The sequence below is a fragment of the Pinus tabuliformis genome, chromosome 1_2 (genome assembly GCF_031772625.1).
Source record: "Pinus tabuliformis cultivar Carrire ecotype Pingquan chromosome 1_2, CPIR1, whole genome shotgun sequence".
Classification (NCBI taxonomy): domain Eukaryota; kingdom Viridiplantae; phylum Streptophyta; class Pinopsida; order Pinales; family Pinaceae; genus Pinus; species Pinus tabuliformis.
This window is the reverse complement of record NC_142298.1, coordinates 680,613,826-680,633,585: the sequence shown is the minus strand read 5'-3', so window position 1 is coordinate 680,633,585 and position 19,760 is coordinate 680,613,826. Positions and strand designations below refer to the sequence as shown.

Below are 19,760 nucleotides of genomic sequence, written 5' to 3'. Positions count from 1 at the left end.
TGAAAGCTATTTCAACTTCTTAGTACTGAATGTAATGTTTGAGAAACCTTCCATTTACAGGATAAGTGGAATATAGCCCCTCAAGGTTCCGCAGTACAAAAGTGTTGTTACCCTTGACTTCAACAATTGCTAAAGGTCCAAATCATAGATTGTCAAATTTCCCATGCTTTCCTTTCTCTTCTCTCCTGCCATCCCATCTTAGAACTAGATCACCTTCCTTAAAGTCCCTTTCCCTAGCTCTTCTGTCAAACAAGACCTTCATCTTATTTTGATATTTATTCAATTTGTATTGAACTTCATCTCTGTTTTCATTAAGTTCAATAATCTGATTTATTCTTTTTGAAAAATCACCAGGTTCATCTGTTGAATCCTACAGGAATTTTAAAACAGGGAAGGCCAAATTGGTAGGGAAAATTGCATCTTTCCCATAGACTAATTTAAATGGAGATTTGCCAGTTGATCTCTTTGGAGTAATTCTGTTTGCCTATACTGCATAAATCAAATGTGAATCCCAGCTCTTCTTATGATCAGCTAGAGTCTTTTTGATTACCTTTACCTTTTGTTGGATGACTCTGCAAGGCCATTACCTTGAGGGTAGTATGGAGTTGAATGATGTAACAAAATCTGATATTTCTGGCAAAAGTCAATCAATTTAATACTAGAAAAATATGTTGCATTATCAGTGACAATTTGAGTTGGGCAACCAAATCTAGACAAGATATTCTCCTCAATAAACTTAATTACTACTGAATCAGTAGCATTTCTGACTGGAATTGCTTCCACCCATTTAGTAAAGTAGTCTGTTGTAGTGAGGATCCATCTATGTTGATTACTTGAAGTGGGGTGAATCTCTCCAACAAAATCTAATCCCCATTGAGAAAAAGGTGTTGAAACTATTGATGGAACAAGTGGAAGAGCTGTTAATTTTTGTTTACCAGCAAACATTTGACAAGGAACACAACCTCTGACCTTTGCCCCTACTTGTAAGAACAATGTGGGCCAATAAAATCCTCCCCTCAGAATCTTGTATGCTGTTGCTCTCCAAGCATAATGTCCCCCACAAAATCTTGTATGAAACTGATCAACGATTCCTTCAATTTCCGATTCTGTTAAACATAATAACAAAATATTCAGTGGATCTTTCCAGTATAAATTTGCATTTATAATGCAGTACTTGACTAATTTTAACTTAAGGGTTTTACACTGGGTTTTGGAGAATGATGCTGGACACTTAAAATGGATCAAGAAATTTACAATATTTTGATACCAGTTTGACAACAAGAATTTTTCATCAATGTGTATAGGACTGATCTATTTTGAAGGTAGAGGTTCTTGTGGATTCTCCCCTTTAGGATGAAGGGAAGGTTCTTATGGATTCTCCCCTTTTGCATGAAAGGAAGGTTCTTGTGGATTCTCCCCTTCTGCAAGGACAGAAGGTTCTTGTGTATTCTTCCCTTGTATTTCTAAAACATAATTGATTCCAAGTACTTTGCAGTTGGATTCAGCTAGAAGCTTGGCTAATCCTTGACCTTTTACTAGCTTGGTAGTCTTGATAGTTAGATCAAACTCCAGAATTTGAGTGATCCATCTACCTCTTTTCCCATCAGTGTCTGGTTGGGTTAGGACAATTTTCACAACACTATTAGGGACATAAGCAGTAATAGGTGAATGTAAGACATACATTCTGAATGATTTCAGGGCTTGAATGAGGGCATAGGCTTGCTTCTCAATAATGTCATACTTAAGCTCAACATCTCTCATAACCTTGCTAAAAAAGGCTATGTGTTGGTCATGGGAATCTTCATTTTTCTTTAATAGAACGGCAGCAAGGGTTGTTTCAGAGGCAAAAGAGAAAATACTAAATGGCTTAGTATAATCAGGGTTGGCTAAGGTGGGAGCTTCAGAGATAGCCCTTTTTATTTGTTCAAATGCATGCCTAGAAGAGGCAGTCCATTTGATTTCATGGTCCTTTCCAAGCATGTCAGTTATATCTTTTACAATCTCTGCATAATTTGGAATAAACCTCCTTAGAAAATTAATCTTGCCTAAAAAGCTTGAATCTCCTCCTTGTTTCTAGGTAAGGTCAATGTTTTAATGGCAGATACTCGTTTGGGGTCAATTACTACTCCCTCCTTTGAAATAATATGGCCCAACAATTTTCCTTCTTTGATAGCAAACAAGGATTTCTTAGGGTTCAATGATATTCCAAATTTTCTACACCTGTCAAAAACCTTCATCAAGTGTTTTAGATGTTTCTGATCAGATTTAGAAAAAACAGTTATGTCATCAAGGTAAATAACCACAAATTAATTTACCTGACCCATAAAAGCTATGTCCATAGCTCTCTGAAATGTTGCTCCAGCATTGGTTAAGCCAAATGGCATCCTAGCGTACATGAATGTACCCCAGGATGTAGTAAAGGTTGTCTTCTCTCTGTCTACTGTATCAACATTCACCTGATTGTAACCTGAAAAACCATCAAGCATAGAAAGTCTTTGTGCTCCTGAAACCATTTGAAGTAACTGATCCTTTTAGGGCAAAGGATAATTATCTTTTAATGATGCCTTGTTCGAATTTCTAAAATCCACACAATCTTATTTCTCCATTTTTCTTTTTAACAGGAACTAGATTTGCAACCCAATTAGAATATCTAAGAGGGAGGATGATCTGAGCATCTAGCATTTTCTTAATCTCCCTTTCTATAGTTGGTAGAAGGGCTGGATTTATCCTTCTAAGTTTCTGCTGATAAGGTTTTGCTTCTGGCTTCAAAGGAATCTTATGTTGTATTAATGAATTATCATAGGTCTTTAGATTAGCATAAGTCCAAGCAAAAACATCCTTATAATTTTGAAGTAACTTAAGATATTGAGCTTTGATCTCAGGGTCTAGAGATGCACATATTTTGATGTTTTTGATATCTTCATCAGTTCCAATGTTAATCTCTTCTAGGTCATCTTTTGAGGAAATGGACTGAGGGTTTCGGAGGACATATTTCTGATCAAACAATTTTTATAAAGGAATGAGTCCTTTTGGAATAAAATTATTAGATAATTGAATAATGTCATGATTAGCAATTTGGGTTTTAAAATATGAAGTATCATTACCATCTGCATTTTCATTTATTTTAGTTCTATCTTCATCAATTTGTAGAAATGAAATCATCTATTACCTGCAGAAATGATTTCAAATGTTCATCATCTTCAAATATTTGCCAATGTTTCAGATTATCTGGGATAGATGGCCTATATTTGACTTGTATCTAATAGAGTACATCAATATGATCAGGAATTTTAAAAGAGCTAGCAGAGACAGCTAAGGCATCTGCATGAATATTCTGATCTCTGGGAATATGAGTCAAATTAAAAGCATCAAAGAAGTTTTCAACTGAATCCCATACTTCATTTCGGTAGGACCTAAGTCTAGGGTGCTTGGTCTGGCAAGCATTTCTTACTTGCTTAACAATAAGTTCTGAATCAGTAAAAACACTTAAGTTTTGAACTTTTAAGCTTTTGGATAATTGCAATCCTAAAAGGAAAGCTTCATATTCAGCCACATTATTTGTAACTTTGAAGTCTAATTTACATTATTGGGTTATATTTTCTTTTTTCAGGTGAAATTAAAACTACTCCAGCTCCTGCCCCATCTTTTGTGCAAGAGCCATCAAAGAACAATTTCCAAATATCAGTTTAGTTTGGTTCAGGACTTTCAACTACCTCTTCAATTTTGACTTGAGTTTTATGTTGGTTTGAAGCGAGTTGAAAACAACCAAAGTCTTGATCTATTGCATAAATTGGATGGTTCCTTGGCTGGTCAGTCTTATAAACAATATGTACAAATCTTACCTCTCTATATAATCTTAATTGCTCTCCTCCATAAACAGGAATAGTAGCATATGATATATCCATCTGTAGAGTTCCCCCTAATTTGGCACAACAAGACCTAGAAAGGAGCATTCCGAATTTGGGAGGGATATCTGTGACAACAATATCAAGTACTACACTTTTCACTGGAACTTGGGCAAGGGTGACCACTAGATCCTTGATTAGTCCCAAACAGGGCACCCTTTTAGAATCAAAGGTGTACAGGTCATGGTAGGATTTAGTTATGTCGAGTTTCAAATGGTCCATGATAGATTTTGGCATAAGGTTGTGTGATGCTCATGAATCAAGCATACAATTATACAACATGGAATCATTTGTTTTAATAGTTACATAGAAAGGAGGCACTATCTTATCTATCATGTCTGAACTAGGGCCAAAAACTATTGCTGGTTTTTCATCTTGCAGACTTATGACATCATCTTTAGCATCAACCAAGGTATTTTATATCCATTTTGTGACTTGGCTTTTGTAACCAGGGTTTTTAGAAAGTTCTGACAGTGGAATTGGGATCTTAACCCTCTCTAATTCTTTTTCAACATTAAATGTAGTAAAAATGTTTTTACTAGTTTGGGTAGTATCAATTGACTGATCTAAGGGCTGAATAAGAGTTGTTTGAGCTTCAACAGTTTTGGTACGTGGTTCAATTATTGGAGTTTCCTTTGGAGGTCTCCCAAGACCAGGGCTAGGCCTAAGATCATATCTCTTGTTCAACTCTGCGATTAAAAATTCAGAGAAAGCATGATATTTAGAGACTTGTGAAGCTTCTTGATCTTCTTGAACCTAATTTTGTTGTGATAGAGGAATGATCGCTGTTTGATTGGAAGAAGAATCCATACTATTAATATCTTCAGTAACTGTCATAGTATTATCATCAGGTTGTTTATCATCTATCAATAGAGGAGTAGGAACCTGTTGATCATTGCTAGGTCTCTGAAGAATTTGTAATGGTGGATTTCTTTTATACTGACCTTGATTTTGGTTTTGGGGTCTAGTCACTGTTTGTTGTATTGTCCTAGGTTGGGTCTTAGTCTTTGAAATCCTATTTGATAGGTTTCTAAGAAGAGATGTTATTTCATCTATTTTTGAGTCTTCTGATTTAGTCTTAGAGGAACTAGAGGCTTCTTGAACAGATTTGAGTTTTCTTTGGGCCTTTTCTTCCTTAAGTTTTAAAGAAGTTGAGGCTGCCCTATTTGCTTCTACTTCTATAGTGTTTGTTTGCATATCTTCAAGATTTCTTGAAGTTCTCTCTTGTAGCATAACAACAAAGTCATCATCAAAAGCTTTAGAAAATCTAGACTTAGCTGCTGCTACAGGGGGCTTACAATCAGCAGGCATTTTGTGATAGAGTTTATTGAATCTTTTGATAAAATCTGATACTGGTTCACCAAAGTTCCTTTTAAGCTCTTCAAATTCTGTGAGGAAGTAAAGAGGATCCTTTTTCACACCCCATTTATTTTTAAATATGTTTGTAAGCTCTTCCCAATTTCTAATGGAAGTTGCTGGTAACTGCCTAAACCAAATCCTCACATTTCCTTCAAGTGACTATACAAACAATCTCATATAAACGTTTTCTTGTTCAATATTCATGTTGTCTGCAAAGTCTAGGAAAGCTTGAAGATGGTCCTCAGCTGAGGGACCAGTTTCTCCATTGTACTTGGGAAGGTATTTTAAGTATCCAGCTGGGAATGCATCAAGGTTATTAGGTAAGACTAAGGCAGCATATCTAGCCTGTACAATAGGTCGGAAAGCCATGACAATAGGTGGTGTATGAGATGCTTGAGGTGTATGAGGTGCTCGAGGTGTATGAGGTTGTCCAGGTGGAGTATGTGGTGTATGTGTGGATGAAGAAGATGAAGAATAAGAAGAGGAAGAAGATGGTGATTTAGAGGTTGATGAACTAGTTGGAGGTGAAGGAGGAGATCTCCTGAAAGATTTCAAAGGAGTCTTAAGAAATAACTTTGGGACCTGTAAAGGAATACCTTCTTTTGTTTCAAAGAGAGGATTGGAATATATAGAGAAGGTCTCCTCAGGTTGTTCAGAAGAAGAAGCTTCAGGTTGGTCAAAAATGGAAGGAAAATGATAGGTGGTAGGGGATATGAAATCTGTGGGTTTATATTATGGTAGATTAACACCCAAATCATATTCAGTTTTAGGTGATCCTGGTGGTAGTGTGGGTATTGGATGAGATTCTAATGAATGAATAAGGTAGGCTGACTTAAAATCAACTCCTTTATCTAGAAGTTCAGCAACCCTAGGTGATAAATGGGAGTAATCAGGATCAGATGGGATATTACTATAGGGGTCAAATGATTCTAATTCTTCAGACTGTAGGACTGAAGAAGAAGAAGAAGATGGTTGGTGTCCCCTTTTAGAACTATCTTTTCTCAGAAGCCTTTCAAGATCTGACAGAGGACTAACTATGTCAGCTTCTGAATGAGATCTGGTATGTTTAAAAGGTGCCAGCTTGGGAGTGTGGAGTCGCCTAGGTGAATGATTTTAACCTTTCTAAACCCTTTAATCACCTTAAAGGAAAAGAATGAATGAATATCGTTGTCCCAAGGGAAACTTAAAAGAAATTCGAATCCCCGGCAACGACGCTAGTCTGATGTTGTACCTCTGAGATAGTAGTAGGTCAGCTACCAATGCCAGAGCATCTAAAATAATTGTTTTGGGGTTTTTGGTTTTAGTTTTGGAAGACCAATGAATGAAGACAGATGTAGAATTGAAATACTTAATCCTTTGGATAATATTAATATCTCAGCAAAGGGCTACTATAAAGCTTTACACAGTGATATAGATCAAATAGTGGTGAGAAGAAGACATAAAATAATATGATTACCACAATTTCCAGACTGTAAAACAGAACAATCATAAGTATGAAAAGCTTCTAAACTACATTCCAAAGATTCAAGGCAATATACTTAAGCTTACAAAAGATGCTGATGATTTATTGATTAGAGGGGATTAGCTAAATAGACAGTTCATTAATCCATTCTCTTAATAGATGATCACTTCAGGAGCTTATAGGAATAAATTGAGACACAATTATTCCTACCTAGATATCTCTATAAGTCATAAGCATATGAAGAAAAACATAATGATTGATAATTGGAAAAACTTACAAGATAACACAAACTATGTAAAACCAAATTCAGAATCCTCTGCTTTGTATTAAGGTTCCAGAAAAACTGAGTACATCAAGTGTCTAGAAAAGCTTCCTTCAAAGGTGCAACCAGGTTCAAAGTAGAATGAACAGTCACTACTTAACAAGCAATGAATAATAAACCTCGAACTTCGAACCCATAATAACTTGAGAAGAGAGTTATTTATACAATAATGAAACTAAGAAAATATCCTAAAATTGATTAAGATTTATTCTAGGAAAGGAAAAGATCTTCATGCAAGAAGATAGGGGCAGCTATTTAACTGCTTCTTGCTGTCCCTTTTATTCAGGTTGTGCTGGCTTTGTTGTTTGATATTTTGCCCCTTTAAGCTGCTTGATTGTTTGTATCCTTTACACTGGTTGATTCATTCATTTGATCTTTCATCTGATACTCTTTAAACTCTTTGAATATCCTTTGACCCTGCTGAGTAGCCTTTACTGTGTTCTTTTACCTTTATTATGCATTTCAAGTTTTTACTGTGTTTTTCAACAGTAAATCCTTTTAGATTTTATGTCACATGGTAAAGTAATTTGATATGATCTTCATATTTATCTTCTAATTGTATGCAAGCTTTTTCTTTGTAAGCTTGGAACATAAGTTTTTCCCTGCAAAACACAGAAATTGTTAAGAAAACATAGGTGACAAAGGAGGTCTTCAATGGCTTTATTTAGCTTGAAAGGATATTGGAAGGAGTCCACGGCGTATCGGAAGGTAAAACAATGGCTTTATTGGTCACAGAGGCTTATGGAGAGTTTACTGTGAAAACAGGCGAAACAAAGCCAAATGGTGATTTTTTGGTTTAAATGGAAAAACAATCTACTTTACAAATTATGGCGCAAAGTGAACAGTGGTCATTTTGTCATTATGCGGGAGGCGGTTTTGGTTTTCATCGCACCGCTTATAAGTCGCGGGCGGTTTTGGGAGGGGTTACCCGATATAGCCCAGAGCCTGACACGTAGCAAGGGAAGGTCAATGAAATACCGCTTTTCGGGTGGGTAATGCCCGTACAGACAGCCAACCCAAAATTGTCGAGGGACGTTGGATTTGAATGCATTAGATCGGACGATGGTGGAGCAAAACAACAACGTGGAGGGTCCCAACGATTCATTATGGTGACAATGGGATTTATTATGAGTTAAAACTGAGATTAGCGGTTAAATGGAGGTTCTTCGTTTAAAACATAAAAACCTTTTAACAAAGAAATTCTTTGCAAAACAGGGTATGGCAGACTTGAAAAATTATGAATTCAGGCAGATAAATGATATCGGGTCCAGGTTCATCGCATATCGCAATTGGGGTTTAGCGGAGGAAGGCCCATCTCAAAGGGATGTGATAAGGGCCGGATGTGATATGGAAATAAATTATAGATAATACTGTGATCGGGTCCGGATTCCCATCGCAATCGAAGATCGCAATGGCGGAGGATATATGATTTAGCTGGGACTTGCGATGGGGGCGGATGCGATATGGCAATAAAATATATTATATATTTAGGTCGGGTCCGGGTCCATCGTGCATCGCATATCGCTATTGGAGGAGAATGGATGCACGTTGAAAGATTGCAATCCGCCAATATTGCAATATGTTAATGAAAATACATAGTTTTATAATAAAACTTAAGGTTTCGAGTTATTTAATAAAGGGAGTTAATATATATGGGAAAAGGGGCTTTTAGGGGTTTAATACTATAGGTTAGTGTTAATATGAAATATGAGCAGAAAGGGGAAATATAGGCGGAAAAGAGAAATACACTAAGTATAATGCTTTTATGAGTTATTTTCTTTTCGCATATATACATCAATACTTAGGCTAAACATCCTTTTGTGGGTTTTTTGGGTTAAAAGGGGTTTTACATGGGGTTTTCACTTTTCCTAGGTAAAAAGGATTTTAACCTTAGGAAAATGAGTTTTTATGGAAAATGAATGAATATGAACTGTATGAAGGTGGGAAGGGGAAATTAGTGAATATAGGGATGAATGGGGATGAATAGGAAGTTAATTAATTGATATTGTAGGCCTTCATTTGCTTTGTGTAATTGAATCATGGACATAGAAACATATGGTAAAACATGATAATGTACCTTTTGTCCAAAGAATCATCAAACTTCTGCAACTTTCTTCTACTTACCCTTTGCTTATCCTATCATTTTTCTTCACTTAATGGGTGCATTTAAGCTAGCAAACCCTTTTCCTTTCTTTTTATTTTACAAAATCAAACTATCTAATTCTAACCTTATAACATCCAAGGGCTCAGATTAAACTGATGAGCACCTTATTATTCTCTACCTAACTATTGATCTGCCAAGATTAAACAGTTTGGCCAGATCTTTATTCTCTAACTATAACATCAAATTTAAAGCATGAAGCAGTCAAGATTAAACTATTTGACTGTCATGGGTTGTGGCATTTATGACAAGCTACACACAACCATTATTTTGCAGAAAAATAGTAGTGGCATTTAGACTTGCTCACTTTCAGAGTTTATTTGTTTTCTTTTCTTTCTAACCTAACATTTTCTTTTTGTCTTTATTTTTTAGGACATCTAATGTAACATTTTCTTTGATATGGACATCATCATCAAGATATTTTCAAAAACATTTTATTCACTATTGTTATGTCTGTATCCTAACTTAGCATTTTTTTCAAAATATTTTTTATTTTTTGACTATTTTATTCTACCTTATCAAAACCAAAAAATGCTACAACATAAGGATTTGGAAACCATGCTTGTTTAACTCATCCATGTCCTTTGTTACAATATCCATCCTTTTTTTCCATGATTCTTTGAATCTTTACATCAACCCAGCCCCAAAAACACCCCACTCAAAAACCTAAATCCAATGTGTTTTATACATATAGCAATCACAAACATTGGTTGAACCTAGAAATGGAGGGGGAATCAAATCACCAAACTACCCAAACCATGAAAGTGATTGTTACTTTAGTCATTCAATGGGTTGGAATTTCAAAAGTGAATGACTTAAGCAATTTTTTTATTTTTTATTTTTTATTTTTTAACAAGTTCGGATAGTGGTTATATTACCAAAAAGATGAGATGGAGCATGCTCCTATTACATTCGGTGATAATAATGTTCAAGCAGTAAGAGTGTACTGGGAACGCAGTCCCTACTCCTATGCTTAAAATCCAAAATTCTATAAATTCCTATATCTATCCTGGCGTACTGCCTTACATACTGGCCTGCAAGTAATATAAATTTACATAACATTGAGTTGCTTGTTGTTTTTCATGGTTTATGCACTGACTATTCCTGGGAGGACTGCTGCTTCTTGCCTTGATGGACAAAGTTTTCTCCTTCTTGGCTCATGGTGGTGGATTTGATATATGCCACTGCTTCCTCTAAGTGCACACATTTGTTCTTGAGTGCCAATATCTCCACTTTCTGGCTTTCCATGCTTCTCTTTTGATAACTAAACTCATTTCTCATTTCTGACCTAATGTCTTGCAGAGCATCTTGGAATCTGTTGATCATAAATTTATTTGCTTTGCATGTTGCACATCCGTCATTCCTTGCAACTTTTTCTATTGGATTGAATTCCATCTGATTCACTTCCTTCTCTGAATTTTTGAAATGTTTGTTGTTCCTTTTGCTGTGTGTTGTTCTGTTGAAATCCGAGATTATATTGACTGTTGTAGTTGATGTATATTGTTCTTCCTGTGGAGAGTAATAGGAAACAGAGTGGAGGATAACTGATTGAGAATTAAAGGGAAGGGAGCTCAGGTGTGCTCGGATGGAGGAGCGAGAGGAATTATGAAACCTATGGGTTGGCAAGCCTACAACGAGCCTGCTGCTAACTGTGATTAAAGGATTGAAGGGAGCGTAATGGTGAGAGGAAGGGCGTAGGAGGTGCTGATGTGCTGAACTTTCCGAGTGCCTCCTTGTTTGCGAACTGATGTTAGCCTCCTGATGTGGATTAGTCTGATGCGTGATGCGAAGGGAAGGGATCAGATGAAGGCTCAGAGGGGGTGAATTTGCATGAGGAATTTCAGAGGCACTGTGCAATGGCTGAGAAAGAGTTAAATGGATTTGGATAATATTAACACAACGAAGTATAGAGCAGGCCGACTTAGACTTTAAGGGAGACGGGATACTACGGTACCTGTCCAAGATGAGACATTTTGTTGCGCACTTCATGGGAGTAGGATCACAATCGTCCTTGATCTTCAGACTAGATAATGATTCTGATTTCCCCCATATTTTTTGCTTGATATCCCGTGAGTTCCATCTGATATCTCCTGCAGGGATATCTTCTTGTTGATTTCCTGTTGTCCTTTTGAAAGTGTTTTGGGAGTTTTCACTCTTTTTTTAAGGAGAAATTCTTGCTTCATGACATACAGTTTGGTCTATGGAACTGAGGTGTGGTATATCTCTTCGTTCTCCCGTGTGGTTCCTTTTGTTCTTTGGACTACTTGGTTTGCAAATTCATCAGCCAGTTGATTGTGTGTTCTCAGAACATGTTTGAATGTCACCACTCCTGAGCCTTCCAGATTAGTTCTTATCCTCTTATATATTCTGTTTATGGCTACATTGTTGGGGCTTTTATTTCTAGCCATTGCCTCTATAATAATAGTTGAATCTCCTATTATGATTGGGTCTCGAATAAATCTCTTTTTAATTATTCTTGACCCCATTAGCAAACTGTAAGCTTCTGCTTTGTTGTTTGATGTTTCTCCAAGGCCCCATTCATATGAGACTATCTCTTTCCCATCAGGATCGATTATGATTCCTCCTGCCCCTGCTTTCCTGGGATTGTTTTTTGATGCCCCATCAAAGAAAAGACAATATCTTTTTTTTTTTTTTTTTCCAGTTTGCAAATTCTTCTTTGCTTAGCCTAATTTTCCAACTCTGAGCTGAAGGTTTTTTCTTGTGTCCTTTTTGCCCATTGTTTTTTGTTATGGCTTTTCTGATCCAGTCTTTCTCTTCTTGTTGTAGGATGTTATAGTCCATTGCTGTAGTCCCTTTTGCATTTAAGATTTCAGATGTTAAGCCCCAAGTTTTGGATAAAATTTTCCCTATTCTTGGGGTCTGGTTTTTGAAAATACTTTTGTTTCTTGTCAACCATATTTGCCAACATAGGACTACTGAGATGCATTTCTAGAACCTCTGAATTGTCACCTTGTTCTTTGTTGAATACGGGTATGCCTTCTCCCAAGCTTGATAAAATTCCGGAAAAGGATTTGTGAAGTTTAAGTTGATTTCAAGGGGACTTGAGAGTTGTTTCCAACACTCTTTGGCTATCTTGCAATCCTGGAATAAGTGTTGGATGGTCTCTTCTTCCTTCAAGCACATAGAACATCTGGAGGGACCACGAATTCCTTTTTTTGGAGATTTTCATTGGTTAGGATTTTACCTTTTAAGAGGGTCCACATGAATATTTTTATTTTAGGTAAACTTTCAAATTTCCATACTGTCTTCCAAAAGCCCCAACCACGTTGATTTGGATGATCTTGTAGGGATTTATAACTAGTTTTGACTGTGTATCCTCCTCCACTTGGATCCCAGACAAATTCATCTTCTTCCTCAGTGCTTGTGGGCGTTGTTTCTTTGAGGTGCTGCCTTAATTTGACCCATTTCCCTTTCAGATTTGGAGGGGTTATTATATTTTGCCATTCTTGCCATTCTCGCTGATCCCAAATAGAGATTGAGTGAAGAGTGTTTAGGCCTCTTTCTGTCATCCAGTTTTGAATGCCTTCAAGTTCCAAATGAAACTTTAAAGGCTCTTTTCCCATAATTATGTCCTCCCAGATCGAGATCGTTTTCCCATTGCCTGGGATTTTAGATATATGCTTTCTGAATAGTGGGATTGTCTTTTTCACAAGCTTCCATACTTGTGTGCATGGCCTTATGGGGACATTTTCACTCAATAGCTTTATTCTAGATTTGTCCATGTATTTTGTGACGAGAGTTTTTTTCCACCAACTCTCCTTTCCTATTATCATTCTCCATATTATTTTCATTCCCAAAGCAACATTCATTAAGCCAAGTAACCTTATTGATAAGCCTCCTTGTTCATAAGGTAATGTTACTTGCTCCCACTTGACCAAACTAAATTTTTTGTTCTCTTGTTTCCCTCCTTGCCATAAAAAACTTCTTAGTATTAGCTCCATTTGTTTGTGTGCACTTGCAGGTGCCAAAATTATTGCATACTGATAGATTGGGAGTGCCGCGAGTAATGCTTTTATCAAGATCACCCTGCCTGCCATATTTAGCCACATCATACCCCAGTTTTGAATTTTATTTTTCATTTTTTCAATCTGTTTGGTCCATAATTCTGCCTTCATATTTTCTTTAGAGATGGGGAGCCCCAAATAGAAGAAATGGGTCCATTTTTCCTGAGTGGGGATTTCTATAATTTGTGAAATCCTTTGCATGGTTCTGGAAGGAGTGTTCCATCCATATATTCTGCATTTTGAGTTGTTTAAGAGCCCCCCTGAGACCTGAATAAAGTCTTCAAGAACTTTTTTGAATCTTCTTGCAATTATTGTTGAAGCCCCTCCCAGTAAGAGGGTGTCATCCGCAAAAAGGGAGTGGTTTATGCTCTTTACTCCTCTTGCTATTTGGAGACCTGTAATATTTCTTTCTCTCCTTTGTTTTTCTAAGGCTCTACTTAGAGTTTCAGCCATTATAATATAGAGAAAAGGGGAAAGTGGGCACCCTTGTCTGAGACCTCTGGAGCTCTAGAAGAATTCACTTGGTCTTCCATTTATAAGAGGTGCAATCCATGGGGCCGAGATGCAGGCCTGGATGACCTTTATTATGTCTTGAGAGAATCCGAATTTTTTGAGTGTTGCCATTAAATATGGAAGGCTGACCCTGTCAAAGGCATTTGCCATATCTAATTTTATAATGATTCCTTTCTCTTTCCTTTGCATGTTGGTATGGATGGCTTCCTGTACAATAATTACATTATCAATAATTTGCCTGCTAGGCACAAAGCCTCCCTAATTTTCGGATATTATTTCCGGGAGCACTTTCTTGATTCTGTTGGCAATTATTTTAGTAATAATCTTGTAGGAGGAGTTGCAAAGGGAAATAGGGAGAAATCTATTAAAGGTGGATGGATTGGGTTCTTTTGGGACTAGAGCCAGATAAGAGGATTTTGTATTGCTTCCTAATTTTTTTTTTTATAAACATTTCTCACCATTCTTAGAAAATCCTTTCTTATTATGTTCCAATGTTGCCTGTAGAATGCTATTGTGAAACCATTTGGCCCTGGGGCCTTGTCTGGATGGAGGCTCCAAATGGCTGCAACTACTTCCTCTTCTGAGATCTCTTTGTTTATTTCTGAATTTTTCTCTTCTTTTTTTTTTTTGGTGTGCTGGAGGAAGCTTTCATGATCTGTTGCATCTTCGTTGGCTGTAAGGAGGTTTTTGAAATGATTATGAGCTGCTTTTTTCAGCTCCTCTGCTCCTTTGATATCTTGCCCATCAACTTGATTTTTGTCTATGTGATTTCTTGCTCTTCTTATTTTCATGGTGTTGTGGAAGAACGTTGTATTTTTATCCCCTGCGTTGAGCCAAAGGCTTCTGGATTTTAGTCTTTCCTCCTCTTCCTCTTTTCTATTTTCCCTGTATATTTCCCAAAATATCTCCTTCTCTTTTAAATAATCTTGTTTTTCCTCCTCTTTGTTTTCTTTTTCATTTTGCATGCTGTAAATTTTTATTTATAGCTCTGTTTTTTTTTTTTTGAATTTCATTCTCTCTTGCCCACACCTTGAGCCTAATTCTCAAATTTTTTAACTTTGTTTCCCAAACATATTGAGGTGATCCTGTAATTCTTGGTGCCCAAGCTTCTGTGATTTGGTTCCTGAAGTCTTCATTGCTGTCCCATATTGGGTTGTATTTAAATGGAAGAGGTCCTTGATTTTCCATTTTGCCCAATATTATTGCCACTGGCTTGTGATTGGATGTTGTTGTGTGAATAATTTTAGATTTTATCGAGCTGTAACCTGATGTGATGTTTTCTTGGACCAATATTCTATCCAGCCTTTCCTTTATGTTATTTTTGCCAACTCTCTTATTGCTCCAAGTATATTTCCCATTGCTTGGAGGGATATCAATTAGTTTATGCTGCTCCATTATTGTTTCCAAGGCATCCCTAGATGGATCTGCATGATATATCCCTCCAAACTTCTCTTCTATATTTTGAACCAAATTTAGGTCCCCTCCAAGGATTATTTTCCCATTTTGTATTTCAGTTAGAGTTTCCTTTAAAGTGTTCCAGCATTGCTCTTTTTCCCTGTAATGATTTGGTGCGTATATATTGATGAAACTGTACTGCTCCTTTGTACTTGTTTGCTTTAGATCTGTTTGGATCCAATGTTGTTCCTTTTTTTGTAGTATCATTTCCCATTCTCCTTTTTTCCAGATCGTACAGATTCCTCCTGAGGCTCCTGTAGCCTGTATTGCTGCTCCTTCATAATTTTTTAGTTTTTTTTATCATTTTTCCAGTTTCTTGGCTATTTATTTTGGTCTCTTGAATCATGAATATGTTTGGGGATTCTTTTACTAATATGTCCCTTGTTGCATTTTCTTTGAAAGTTGATCCCAGTCCGCGACAATTCCAGGAGACCACAATCATTACTTGTTTGTTTGGTGGTGCGTGGGACCTTTCCCTCTCTATTGGATTTTGTCATTGTTTCCTGAACTTTTCCCAAAAAAAGAATCCATTGGTTGTTGCGTACCTAGAGCCATCTCCTTAGCTGCTACTTCATCCCTTATCTCCTTATTGGACTTCCTTCCTGCTTTTTTTTGGTGTTCAAAGGTTTGAAGGGATTCCTTAAACTAATTTCTGGTTAGAATCCTATCAACTAGTGGGGTAGGCGGGGAGTAGGTGCTTGTAAGAGGAGGAGAAATAATGGGGGAGCTATGAGGTTGGAGAGGGGATCGGGGAGGAGGGGCTGAAGGTTCTTCCAATGGCCCAAAGGGGTTTAAGTTAATGAGAGAAGAGGGGATGTCTACTTTTGGTGAAGGAGGGAGGGGGTCAGAGGGGACAAAGTGTTGCGTTGAGGGGGGGGGGGGCTGTTTATTGGATGATTTCTTCCGTTTAGCCTGCTCCCATTTGTTTTCTGAATCTTCTACATTTTCATTTTCATTTTCTTTTTTTTTGGAACATCTATTAGCAAAATGGCCATATTCGTGACATACCTTGCATTTGAATGGGATTTGTTCATAATCCAGTTGTTGAATGTGCGTCCATTGATCCACTTTGATCTTTATCACCTCCGGAAGCCCTTTCCCTAAATCCTCTTCTACGCAGATTCTGGCGCCGGCATGCATGTTCTCCTTTGGTTGGCATCTGTCTATGTATTTCCCAACAACATTTCCGATCTGTTTAAATACAGTCCTCTTATGTCCATGAAGTATGGGTCGTTCTTGAATATTAGATCTCGATCCTCCTTGGTTTCAAAATGAAAGGTGTAGTATCCTCTTCCACAGAATTTGATTGATATTTTCCCATTGATCGACAAAGTCCAGTTCCTTTCAACCCATTTCTGAACCGTCTTGGGTGAAGGCCATAGTCCAGTAAACTGCCCAACTAATCCGCATTCAGCAAGAGACAATGCTGCTCTATGAGGGAGAGCAAGAGGGAGGGAGATTTCAAGAATGTCTTCCAATCTTTTAACAAACTTGGTTACTGATGGTCTGTTTTTGGGAGGACCCAATGCAGAGATGAGGGAGGCGAAGGCGTTTGCAGTCTCTTCCGTTTCCTATTCGCGGTCTGGTAGAGGATCTCCATCCTCTGGAGGATCCATTTTGATCTAGGACCTCAGCAGCAGGAGGCCACTGAGAGGCAGTTGCAGGCTGGGAGTTTCCAAGTTAGGTCACGCAGAGCAGCAGCGCAACGCAGCACCAGCGGGATTGGGAGCATCTGGGGATTTTACTGTTTAAAAATTTGGACGATTTCTTGATTTTTGCATGTCATCCTTGCGCAGGGCCATGCTAATCTTCTATGTATCATTCTATTTTTATCGGATGTCTCCGAAGAGATGACTTAAGCAAATATTGTTACTGGCCAAGGCTACATTGTGTTGTCTGAAGGAACGAATTTGAGAGCTGAAGGACCTTGTTTATCACGAGGCCTTACGCAATGCATTCAGTAATCATAGTATTGTCCCATCCCCATTCAGGGTCGGATGTTGTGATGATTATACATCAAATCGCTATAGTCGACAAGCTTAATTTCCATTGGTTTATAAACGCCTTCGGTTTCTAAATTGCATATACCCAACCCACCTGTCACTACAAATCCAAATTCTTTTGCCTACCACAACGCCCTCCTTGTCATAATTTCACAAAACCATCGAGTGCCCCACCTTTACATGCATGCTCTACTCCAAACCTTACATTTACTATTTACTTATTTCATCATAGGTTAGTGAGCACGATAACCCTATCCTAGTGAGATTGTTTGCAGGTCTATAACAATGAAAAATTCAACCAAATACCAAAATCCCAATGAAATTTGTTTGCAGAAATGGAACAATGATAAATTTAACCAAATCATGGAGATCAGATAATAATAATGGGACTTAGTAATCCTTCTTGCAAATTATTTTATTATAAAAACACCATATTTCGATAGAGATAACGTTTTCTGGAGTCATCATGAATAATAATAACAATGATCGGAGGAGGTATGTGTGGCTTGATATCTTGCAGGCAACCAATATTCCCACTGCATTGAGATTGGGCTATCATTTAACACACATAATTTTCAGGGCATGGGGTTGTCATGTAGAGCCCATATAGAAAAATAGATACCTTGAAATATTGAAATGAAGACTGTTGGAAATAATACTGAGAGGGGGGGGGGGGGTGAATCAGTATTATCAAATTCTTTTCAATATGCCTTCCAAATTTATACTTTAATTAATTTGTATGTTAGTGCCATATAAAAATGAACAAGAACAAGTAAAGCACACCAAAGAACACCAGATATAAGGTGGAAACCCAATGTGGGTGAAAACCACCTGCTGCAATATGTCTCTATCTTCTTTCAATTAGAAACTTCTTTTACAAGGATTTTGTACTGGTGCAGTCCTTTACCAGTACGCAGGCTACAACCTGCAGAGAGCTACAACTCTCTCTCGTTTTCCAGTCTCTCCTGGAAGGGAGCTACAACCCCCTTAGCTCTTCTTTAAGGACCACGTTTCATTAATTTTCAGACTGGATCCAAGAAGATCAAATAATCATCAAGTACATGCAAATCACCCAATCTCCTTATACAATCAACCAATGAATCACCCAACTTCTCAGAATGCTGTAAACAGAAAAGTAATACCAGAAATCTAAACCCAGAACTCTGCAGCAATAGATAAAAGACAGTCAACAAATGTTTTAAGACAGGTCTGCAACTTCACTGATATAAACCTGCGGATATCCGCAGCCTTTCTGTTCCTGAATTGCGCAGATCCGCACTGTATCCTTCTGAGCTCTGCGTACCACCGCACTTTCTCCTTCTCCTAAACTGCGTACCTCAAGTCAGATACGCACTGTACTCTTTGTCTGACCGCGTACCTCCGCATTGTTCCTCCTGTGCCTCTGCGTGTCTCCGCACCTTGTTTTCTTCTGCGCTGCGTACCTCGCACTGCGCCTTCTATTGCATTGCATACCCCCGCACTGCGTCTTCTCCTGCACTGCGTACCCCCGCAATTTCACCGTGGATCACCTGCGAACCTCTGATTAGGGCCAAATTAACAGTCCTCCAATGTGCCACAGTCAGTCAGATCCACAGATCTGATCATGCGCCCGAGAGATCACAACTTATCAATAGATTCGCCTTAAGATTTCTCCTTGATTTAGATCTAGCTTTGTAAAACCAAACACAATTTCAGATCTTAAGATATTCAAATTTCACAAGTGATCCGTCAAGTGATCTCTTTCCCCTTTTTATAGTCAATCCCTTATTCACACCATGGGACAAAACCATCAAACACCAATACAAGGGATCCAAACCGGGGTTCAACAATTTAGATCATATACCACGGGCCAAAACCATAGGATCATGAATCGATGGGCTAAATACCACGGGCCAAACATAAGAAACCCCACGAGAGCGCGCTTCTTTGCATTGGAGTGAGTGAACTGGGGGACCGCACCTTATGAACGGATAACCTGCGGGTATGTCCGCACTCCCTGGACGGCGAACCTGCGGGTCCGCACCTTTTGAACGATGCACTTGCGAACCTCTTATATTCCATCATTTTAAGAGCTTGAATAGAAATTTGCCACTTGAGTGAGTTGCCATCAAGTACAACAACTGTACCATAGAGCCAAACTAGAATCATAATGCCAACAATCTCCCCCTTTGGACTTGATGGCAACCTCAATGAGGATCAAGATTCTCATCGTCATTCTCCCCCTTTGACATCAAGGGCAAAGGGTTATGCTCCCCCTGAGAAAAACCAGATCTACAAACCATAATCCACCATACACCATAGAGACATATTGCAGCAATATTTAGATCAACACCCATGATCTCCTTCTGAACTTCCTCCAAGATCTTCTACCATAATGCCAACAATGCATTATATGCTCCCCCTGAACCTGTGCCATTCTATCTTCGACCAATCCGCAACCCAACATGCGTACAACCAACAGATGAGATTCAACAACAAGATGATACATCAACAACCCCCAGCTTTTGCCTGAGGTATTCAAAGGTCTCTCTAGGCAATGGTTTGGTGAGTATATC

General features: G+C 37.9%; 1 non-coding gene across 1 annotated transcript; it reads right to left on the bottom strand.

The window, feature by feature from the left end:
* Window positions 1-16,952: 16,952 nt before the first annotated feature.
* LOC149207527 (U6 spliceosomal RNA) lies at window positions 16,953-17,057 on the bottom strand. The gene has a single exon (XR_016253192.1). It is a non-coding gene; the product is annotated as a U6 spliceosomal RNA (small nuclear RNA).
* Window positions 17,058-19,760: the final 2,703 nt, after the last annotated feature.